General features: G+C 49.7%; 1 pseudogene; it reads left to right on the top strand.

The window, feature by feature from the left end:
* Window positions 1-1,767: 1,767 nt before the first annotated feature.
* Window positions 1,768-10,446, top strand: LOC128436470 (basic proline-rich protein-like; annotated as a pseudogene).
* The last annotated feature ends 679 nt before the right edge of the window (window positions 10,447-11,125 follow it).

Below are 11,125 nucleotides of genomic sequence, written 5' to 3' on the forward strand. Positions count from 1 at the left end.
TTGCTCTGGTTATTGGTGCATACAATGAACATAGAAACATAAAAACATAAAAACACAATAAATACAACACACATAAGGAAAGCAATATATATTTACTCACTATTTACTTCTTATTAACTCCCTTTTTCTAATATTTATACAAAGTAACATTTATTTAAGTATACAAATATCTAAATAAAATATATATAATAGATAAAAGATATAAAAAGTGAAGTAAAGAGTGAAATGCAAGATGCCAGACAGTGAACAGTGTCAGATTGGAAACCCTGTACCGTGAGGCAGGTGATGCATGAGCCCCAGCAGCCCTCCAGTGCTCCCCCCCGGGGCTCTGTCAGACTCACAACTGATTGCAGTGGGTAAAGTGATCCGTGGAAACAGTAACACAACTTGTCGTCATATGTACACAGAGCTTCAGAGCTCTCAAGTGGGTGTGAACCGCTGGGGCAGGCCGGGGGGGGGGGGGGGGGGGGGTGGAGATGAGCTGAGAGACGAGAGACAAGCAGCTCCTCCAGCTTCTGAACAGAGAGAGGGTTTGAAACCTATGACTCAAGGCCTTAAGTAGTGCCAACACAATTCATCCATCACATCATCCTCAACAGGATCTCAGCAGGAGCCAGGTTCCTCCTTGTGTCCAGACTTCATGTGGGATTCGAGCTGCAGCTTGAGAAAGAGAAGCTCAATGTAATGAATGAAGTCGAGGTCTGAGTTTTAAAGGGACAGATTCTTCATCATGACATCAGCACAGGCTCTTGTTTGTGTAGCGTCCGCCGCCTCTTGATTAAAAGCCTGCTCAGGTTTTCACCCAGAGGACTTCTCAAGAGGAGCAGCCTGGCTCCAGCCACCAGATCCTATGAGGAGCTGCCTTGTGAGAGGGTTTCTCCTCCTCACTGCGGAAACAACGTCTGTAATGTCTCCCCTCCTTCACCACTTTGGAATGCTCCTCTCCGGCCTCCCCCTCGCCCCTCTCCATTTCCTTCTCTTTCTTTCTCCTCGCTCGCACGCTGAGAAAAGTAAGTGAGAAAAATGATTAAATCATATTTTGCGGGGGGGCGGGGGCTGGGCAGGACAGACGGGGGCTCTTAAAACAACACTAGGTACATCGTCAAAAAGCAATTTTGGCTCTTAGGTTACAGCCACTGACGGGCCGTTACACAGCGCCCCGTGGCGTGGGGCTGGTGGTTAAAATATGAGTGAAGCTGAAAGGACCTCCTTATAGTGATTGAGGAGGATTCCCCACTGTTCCAGGGAAGCAGGAGGTTAGAGCCCAGGAAGATTCACTGCACGCCGCTCGGCTGGACAGGATAAACCTGTCTCCCACAGTCCTCCCAACACAATGGCTTCAGTCTGGTACCAGGCACTGGGATGAAAGCTATCTCCCATTAAACACAAAGGAGCTTTGTTAATTTCTATACTCAGGAGAGAACAAACGTGGTTTCAAACTCAGGTCAACTTTGATTTGAAAGACTCAAAACACGTTTCCAGATGGAGAACTTCTCCTCGCGTCCAGGGGAAGTCGGGCGTTCTAATTCTTTAACGAGAGCAGGGAAGACGATAGCTTAATCTGTCGGCCCGGGGAAGCTCCTGTCGCCGTTAACCCTCCTTCTGGGGGAAGTGAAGCCCACAGAGGGCGGACATGCCCAGGGGACGGCGGTGTTGTCTCAGAAGTCGGGAGTAGAGTTACTAGAAAGTCCCGTCCCTAGAGTCTGACCCCCCGTGACCCCCCTCCTACCCCGGGGACGGTCCACTGTGGTCCCACACAAGAGAGGAATGAGCCCAGTGCCTCATGACATTGAGACAGTAAGTGGTGTCATTGTCCAAAGGGAACCAGCAGCCGGGTATCAGGAGGTTAAGTGTCCTGCAGGAGAAAGTCCCATCGGTCCAGATCACTTCACAGACCTGCAGCCGGCCCGTCCTCCACGGAGACAGACCTGCAGCCGCCCTGTCCTCCACGGAGACAGACCTGCAGCCGGCCTGTCCTCCACTTCACAGACCTGCAGCCGGCCCGTCCTCCACGGAGACGGACCTGCAGCCGACCTGTCCTCCACAGGTCAGACCTGCAGCCGGCCCGTCCTCCACTTCACAGACCTGCAGCCGGCCCGTCCTCCGTGGAGGACAGACCTGCAGCCGGCCCGTCCTCCACTTCACAGACCTGCAGCCGGCCCGTCCTCCACGGAGCCGGACCTGCAGCCGGCCCGTCCTCCACGGAGACAGACCTGCAGCCGGCCCGTCCTCCACGGGTCAGACCTGCAGCCGGCCTGTCCTCCACGGAGACAGACCTGCAGCCGGCCCGTCCTCCACGGAGACGGACCTGCAGCCGGCCGGTCCTCCACGGAGACGGACCTGCAGCCGGCCTGTCCTCCAGGGAGACGGACCTGCAGCCGGCCGGTCCTCCACGGAGACGGACCTGCAGCCGGCCCGTCCTCCACGGAGACGGACCTGCAGCCGACCTGTCCTCCAAGGAGACGGAACTGCAGCCGGCCCGTCCTCCACGGAGACGGACCTGCAGCCGGCCCGTCCTCCACGGAGACAGACCTGCAGCCGACCTGTCCTCCAAGGAGACGGAACTGCAGCCGGCCCGTCCTCCACGGAGACGGACCTGCAGCCGGCCCGTCTTCCACGGAGACAGACCTGCAGCCGTCCTGTCCTCCACTTCACAGACCTGCAGCCGGCCCGTCCTCCACGGAGACGGACCTGCAGCCGGCCGGTCCTCCACTTCACAGACCAGCAGCCGGCCGGTCCTCCACTTCACAGACCTGCAGCCGGCCCGTCCTCCACGGAGACAGACCTGCAGCCGGCCTGTCCTCCACTTCACAGACCTGCAGCCGGCCCGTCCTCCACGGAGACAGACCTGCAGCCGGCCCGTCCTCCACGGAGACGGACCTGCAGCCGACCTGTCCTCCACAGGTCAGACCTGCAGCCGGCCCGTCCTCCACTTCACAGACCTGCAGCCGGCCCGTCCTCCGTGGAGGACAGACCTGCAGCCGGCCCGTCCTCCACTTCACAGACCTGCAGCCATCCCGTCCTCCACTTCACAGACCTGCAGCCGGCCCGTCCTCCACGGAGCCGGACCTGCAGCCGGCCCGTCCTCCACAGGACGGACCTGCAGCCGGCCCGTCCTCCACGGAGACAGACCTGCAGCCGGCCCGTCCTCCACGGGTCAGACCTGCAGCCGGCCTGTCCTCCACGGAGACGGACCTGCAGCCGGCCCGTCCTCCACGGAGACGGACCTGCAGCCGGCCGGTCCTCCACGGAGACGGACCTGCAGCCGGCCTGTCCTCCAGGGAGACGGACCTGCAGCCGGCCGGTCCTCCACGGAGACGGACCTGCAGCCGGCCCGTCCTCCACGGAGACGGACCTGCAGCCGGCCCGTCCTCCACGGAGACGGACCTGCAGCCGGCCCGTCCTCCACGGAGACGGACCTGCAGCCGGCCCGTCCTCCACGGAGACGGACCTGCAGCCGACCCGTCCTCCAAGGAGACGGAACTGCAGCCGGCCCGTCCTCCACGGAGACGGACCTGCAGCCGGCCCGTCCTCCACGGAGACGGACCTGCAGCCGACCTGTCCTCCAAGGAGACGGAACTGCAGCCGGCCCGTCCTCCACGGAGACGGACCTGCAGCCGGCCCGTCTTCCACGGAGACAGACCTGCAGCCGTCCTGTCCTCCACTTCACAGACCTGCAGCCGGCCCGTCCTCCACGGAGACGGACCTGCAGCCGGCCCGTCCTCCACAGAGACAGAGACCGAACCATCTTCCTGAAAGTCTCTGAGGTGCAGCGTCCACGTCACTGAAGCGTTCGACTGGATTATCTTTAATTTCTTTCTTCATGTACTCCCCACCCCACCCCTCCACCCCACCCCCCCCCCCATCATTGCCAACTTCAAAGCCGGGGGGGGGGGGTAGGGTGAGGGGCTGCCACTGGCCGGCTTCAAACGCTGCCACACAATGCCACATTGTCATAACCAGCTCTACCTGGGCCCCCGTTATGATGTGAAGATGATATGCCCCCCCGCTGACCTCAGGGTGCCCTGTTACCAGCGGCATTCCTTTCTCCTGGTCGTCCCTCTGGAGACGAGCTGGACGTCTGAATGTCTCACAGAGTAGAACTGCAAACACACAATTCACAAAGAAAATAGAAGACACACAACTGAATAAAGCAGCTGTCTCATTTTTCAACTTGGGCTTCTTTACCTGATCCTTCATATTGGTGCCGTGTGTATTTCTAAGAATTGATCGCTATAGTTATAATTATTTATTTGTCTTGAAAATAGGGATGATGGAATTGATTTGGCGCAAAACCCAATATTGTTTATAACGGGGATTCAAAGTAATGCATTCATACTTCAAAAAGTTCAAACATCTAATTTTTAAAAGTCTTTTTGGCTTCTATCATTTGTCCAGATGTGAGTTCACTGCCTTTTAAGTAATTTAATACTTCACCACTGGTTCTGTCATCACTCATCTGATTACACGTTTCAGAAAATGACCTCTTGCAGCTAAATATAGTGAAGGTTGAGTTATTTGGTTAAAGCAGCTCCTCCGAAATCAAATATTGTTTTGAATGCATCGGCCTTTTGTTTGATTCCAACTTTATTCACGAGGTCTCTGAGATCGTCGTTATCCTCCGAGTGTCTCGAGTCCGATGAAGACGAAGATGAAGATAAAGATGAAGACACACGTGGACGTTTCTCACAACTGTTCTTCACATGTTTGTCATCGTCACGTCTTCTTCCGCCTCAACACAACTCTCCCCTGTCACGGCGTATTAAAAGTGGTTTACATGTGCATGTCCAATGCGATGAATATGGATGTGACCTCTTTCTTTGGCGCCCGGCCGCCTGCCTGCCCTCTCGCGCCCCCCCCCCCCCCCGGGCACAAGACACCACTTCTCAATGAGCACAGCATGCATAGGAGACAGACACGCACTCACACACACACACACACACACACACTCCCAGGAGTTACACTCACAATCATAGCCACACATGCACGCATACATATACATACAGACGTGCACACACACACACGCAGGGACACACAACTGACTCTCTCATGCTCTCGCTCTTTCTCCGGTGCATCTCTCCACTGACCTTTCACAATGTGTTTTACATAAAAATAAAAGCAGAGGAGGGGGGGGGGGGGGGTGAAGGAGGATGGTGATTTAATATTCATGTGTGAGACACCTCTAATGAAACAGTGGCCTCTGGTCTCTGTCTTTATAACGTGGGACTCCAGGGTTTATAGATATGTAGATGTGAGTATTTGTCAAAGCCTGTTTTTCATATCTTAATTCTCAAGTCTGTCACGGTTCACAATAGAAGAATTTAAATTAAGAGATATTCTGTTGTTCTTTTGATCTTCTCCGTCTCTTTAGTTTAACTTTATTGTCTTTATTCTATTTGTTGATTTCCCTTTAATAAGTTTCACAACATTTTATTGACATTTTAACGCAGCTCTTAATGTTTTACTGTTTATTTACCTACTGTTTTATTATTCGGGGCATTTGAACGACACAATAAACAAAAACTTTATTGAGTGATTGATTTGTCTTCACATCAGTTTCCATCAACCATCGTCAAACAGACAGAAAGCAATGAGTAAGATTGTTGGTTCTTCATATCGGAGTAAAAGTCAAATTTGTTCTATTTAATAACTTCCCTCTACTTATCACATTTCAGCCTCACCACAGAGAACAGTCAGTGAAGGTGTTTTTATCCGAAGCCGTGACTCGGTCACTTTAATTGCTGTTCTGTTTCCTCGTTAAGACCAATTAGACGACAGTGAAGGTGACGCCGGGTTGGTCAATTAGCGCCGGTAGACGAGAGCCGGCTAATCACCGCCGGCTCCTCAGGGGCACGCGTGATGTGGCACATAGAGGCTCACCTACCACACTGTGGGGGGGGGGGCTAAACATTGGTTTTATGATCAGAGACAAACCTTGTGTGTTAAATCGAGACCAGAGGGGGTGTATAGATAAATATAAATATATGTAGAGGGGGAGATGAGTTAGTGAAGGTCCTGCTCCTCTTCAGCTCAGGATATAAAGAGGAAGCTATTATCTCTTGTCTTTCCTACTTTAACTCACATGAAACACACATGTGCACAAACACAGACCAACACAAATTTGTTTGGGATATTAACAAATGTTATCAGCAAGAATAAAGAGACGTTACCGTCACTCACACACTGATTTAAAGCAAAGTTACCATAAACTAATATAAAGTTCACATGTGGGAAAGTAGAATAACATGTTTATTTAAGCTTAGAAAGGATTCTGTCAATCTGGTTTTATTACAGCGTTCACTGTGCATATGATATATTATTTATGTCAAACTCACATTCAAGTCATAAATTGATAAAAGTTCAAATAGTAGTCACCAGTTGCTCCCCCAGTATAGTGAGGTTCTGTCAATGGTACTTTCCCAGATGAAACATCCCCCGTTTTTTCAAAACCCAGATTTTCCTAAAAGCTGAATGAGTGCGATGTGGCCCGGGGGGGGGAGGTGGGTGGGGGGGGGGGGGTTACACATTGTGGCTATTAATGTCCTTGAACTCTGGTCTTTCCCAAGCCCCACGAACAATATGGCCTCTGTGTGGGTTCGTGACACGGCAGCAACAGAGCGAGGACGCTCCGGAGCTGTGGCACCACTAGAACAACACGGTGGCACTGGCGGACGTCTGGGGTTGAGTCATGAGTCGAGCACGCCTCCACAATCTATGAATGTGTGTATACATAACAGAGGGGGCGGAGCACTGCACAATCACCCATGTGAGGATCGGGGGGGATTTCGGGGGCAAAATGTGATTTGAATGGATAAGGGGCAAATGAGGCACTGTTTACTATTTCACACACTGTGACACACACACACTGTGACACACACACACTGTGTTAGTCTGTGGAAATAGACACACGTGTGTTTCTGGTACAGGCAACGCAGATATACTCACATATGTAGATGGATGCGTGTACACAGAAATAGACACAAACATGTATATAGATCTGCAATCAATAACACATATTAAACAAATGTATAAAAAGTGATATCTATGATCTGTTTTTTGAGACTGGAAAGTGTTGCCATCATTGCATCATCTTCACTAAACTTATTCTTGACGTACATTTGAATTTTTATTCTACTCGTGTAAAAATTGAATTTCCTGGACTTTGGAATGATGGTCGCACACTTCACAATAAATGTAACGACAAAAACCAAAGCCCTGAAATCCAACAAACCTTCTGTAAATCTCTGTTTGAACATTTTGGGCAAACATATGTTATGAAATCTTTCCAAAAAGCTCACACTGACCTGAATAAAGGTGAAATTTAATAAGTTTGGAAACACCAGGAATCTAGGAATCCAACCACAGTGACCAGAAAGCTTTGAACTGGGAAGTGACCACGAACCAGACACAGTCCTGGTCACGGGTCTCAGCCGGACTCAGTCTTCAATCAGGCCTCGGTCCACTTAGAGTTCACTAAACTGTATTTAAAGATCATTTCATGAGAGTATCAGGAAACTACTCTCCTGTGTGATGAGGACAAAACCACACATGACTGGAGAAGCCTAAAGTCTCAGACTCAAGCTCCTTAGACCTGAAGATGGTTCCCAGTCACATCAACCATTAAGGCTCTGAATGTTTTTGGGGAATTGTGAGATTTCAGATTTTGTAGATTAAAGATCAGAATCTGTCATTTCACCAGTTTGAATCTACAGGACAGTAAATCCTGCAGAGAGCGACCGGGTCAGAGAACTTCTTGAAGCTTCTCGACCATCATTTGTCAAACGCTGGTTTCTCTCCCTGGCACCGGCTCCGAGTGGAGAAAGTTCAAACCCCAAAGAATTCCTTTGGCCACAGTTTGTTTTCTTTCCCATTGATCACCGAGCGGCTGCTGACGGATTCCCAGCACAGCCAACATGGCCACAGTGTTTTCTTAGCATTTCAGACATGCAGACAGACAGGGTGAGAAAAGAGAGGAGGTGGGGGGGGGTTCTCTTTATGTAGGAACATGGGGCAACTGGAGTTTGAACGTTTGTTTGATTGAAAAGTTCTCTGAACCAAATGTAAGAATCAGGACGTTACCTCCATCTTCAACCAGAGGGGGGGGGGGGAGGCTTCTTGTTACTAAATTAATAATTATTCTAAACATTTGTGCCTGTTTTGTAGTTTATGGAAATTAAACTACCGCCCTGAGCCGACCAGAGCAGATTCATTCTTCCACCAACCAACTGCATTCACGATGATCTGAGGTCAACACGACCGGTACCTGTGACCGACTGACTGTATTACATTTCCAGAAACCCCCCCACCCCACCACTGTCCTTCTGGGACGTTCCATTCGAAGACAAAAACATGTTTTGTGAGGTCACAGTGACTTTGACTGTTGACCAACACATTCTGCTCAGTCCATCATGAATCCACGTGAGCGTTGGTTCTAAACTTTAATGGTTTTCTGGAGGTTTTCCTCGTTTATCTTCAGGTCACGGCCACGTTGACATGGACCACGACGTCCAATCAGGTCATCGTTAGGTCCATTTGAACCAATCCCCTCTTCTTGAGATATTATGTTCACAAGAACCAGAAACACAATGTGTCGGGCCACTGACACACAGGCATAACAACATGCTGCTGTAGGTCAGTACATCCAGTTTGAAGGAGTCTACTTGTGTGTAACTGTGTGAATCTGGAACATTGGAATCCACCATGTTCCATGTCTTGTCTTCTTCTCTCACTAATCAGCTCATCAGCTCATCAGCTCACTAATCCTCCAACTTTCCATCTGACTGAGTCGCCAAGAGGCTAATTCAACAGAAGCTCCATTGTGTGAGTGGCCATGTGGCCGCGTGCAGCTCTGCGTTGTGATAATTGCTTCTACTTGATCTGCTCCGTGTTCTAATCAGATGTGCTCATAGGAGGACGTTGATGAATGGCCGTTAGCTAATAAGATAAAATGATCTAAACCTGGAAATCGATCGGATGCATCGGCTGGGAAATGAGCTGTTCCTCCGAAAAACAGCAGCTCAGAAATCCAACACATCTTCTCAGCTCCGCAACAAACACACAACCCGACACACACACACACAGGCACGAGGAGCTGGAGAATGTGAAATATCTCTACGTTGAAATAGCTCAACTTTACATGTTCAATGAATAATATGGAATAAATGTATAATTTCCTGCGTTTGTTGGCTGTGTCATTTCCTCCTCGTATTCATCCCTTGTTCCCCTGGCACCCCCGCCCTCCTTCCTCCTTCCTCCATCTCTCCATCCCCTCTTTAATAAACGAGCGCTGCTGGTAATTGCCCAGACTGGGACGATGTCATCACTCATTCAGAAGTCCAATAAGGCTGCAGCACCCGACACACACGTGCAAACACAGGCATGCACAGAGGATGTGGGCTCGGCCTGCAGATCTATATAATTGATCCCCCCCCCCCCCCTCCCTCCCCCGCTCCCTCCCATTCTTCATTTTTCATACTCAATGAGTGACTTGTAGATTCGGCTGATCAATACATATACGTCTCAATTAAGAGGAGCCCTGGGTGAGTGGTGACATGAACGAGGGCCGGGCGAGCACCGAGGGTCAGAACCCGACAGAGACCGGCTTCTTATACACAGAAGGTTTTTAGAATATTAATCAACTTGTAAATGATGCAAAAAGGATTTTTCTTTACTAATATCCATTTATTTCTGTTTCAAGAACATACACAGGAGGTAATGGATCAATTAGCAGATCAAAAACTCTTAGAAAGTTTATTCAAACTTCATCCTGACTCTCTACCTGAAGCCGCTTCCTCTCATCTTCATGTCAACTGTAGTTTTGATCTAAATCATGTGATAGAATTTAAATCCTTCATCAATATCATCACAGACGAACAATAATTCAACTGTATTTCTGCAGAAGCTCCTTCAGAGACACTCTTGAGGGACACGTCATAGATCACGAGGGCCTAGCGGTGAGAGGTTCAAGGGTCAAAGCCACAACCCTAACCCTAACCCTAACCCACACATCCTAACCCCACACATCCTAACCCTACACATCCTAACCCCACACATCCTAATCCCACACATCCTAACCCTACACATCCTAACCCCACACATCCTAACCCCACACATCCTAACCCCACACATCCTAACCCCACACATCTTAACCCTACACATCCTAACCCAACACATCCTAACCCTACACATCCTAACCCCACACATCCTAACCCCACACATCCTAACCCTACACATCCTAACCCCACACATCCTAACCCCACACACCCTAACCCTACACATCCTAACCCCACACATCCTAACCCCACACATCCTAACCCCACACATCCTAAACCTAAACCTAACCCCACACATCCTAACCCCACACATCCTAACCCCACACATCCTAACCCCACACATCCTAAACCTAATCCTAACCCCACACATCCTAACCCCTCACATCCTAACCCCACACATCCTAACCCCACACATCCTAACCCCACACATCCTAACCCCACACATCCTAACCCTACACACCCTAACCCCACACATCCTAACCCCACACATCCTAAACCTAATCCTAACCCCACACATCCTAAACCTAATCCTAACCCCACACATCCTAACCCCTCACATCCTAACCTCACACATCCTAACCCTACACATCCTAACCCCACACATCCTAACCCCACCCAACCTAATCCCACACATCCTAACCCCACACATCCTAACCCCACACATCCTAACCCCACACATCCTAAACCTAATCCTAACCCCACACATCCTAAACCTAATCCTAACCCCACACATCCTAACCCCTCACATCCTAACCTCACACATCCTAACCCTACACATCCTAACCCCACACATCCTAACCCTACACACCCTAACCCCACACATCCTAACCCCACACTTCCTAACCCTAACCCCTGTGTTTTGGGAAAGTGTCAAAAAACGTCTTTAAAAATCCCAAAAAATTCCCCTAAGGACATTGAAGAGAGTGAAGAAACAGTTCTGGACAAACAGAGATTAAAACATAACTTCCTTGGAAAAAGGAAAACATTTTAATACACCACTTTATTAATTAATTTATCTTTATTCACTATTTCAACGAGTCGATCTGTATATTTTGTGTGAATTGCTATTTCAA

Source organism: Pleuronectes platessa, unplaced genomic scaffold (assembly GCF_947347685.1).
Source record: "Pleuronectes platessa unplaced genomic scaffold, fPlePla1.1 scaffold_309, whole genome shotgun sequence".
Lineage (NCBI taxonomy): Eukaryota > Metazoa > Chordata > Actinopteri > Pleuronectiformes > Pleuronectidae > Pleuronectes > Pleuronectes platessa.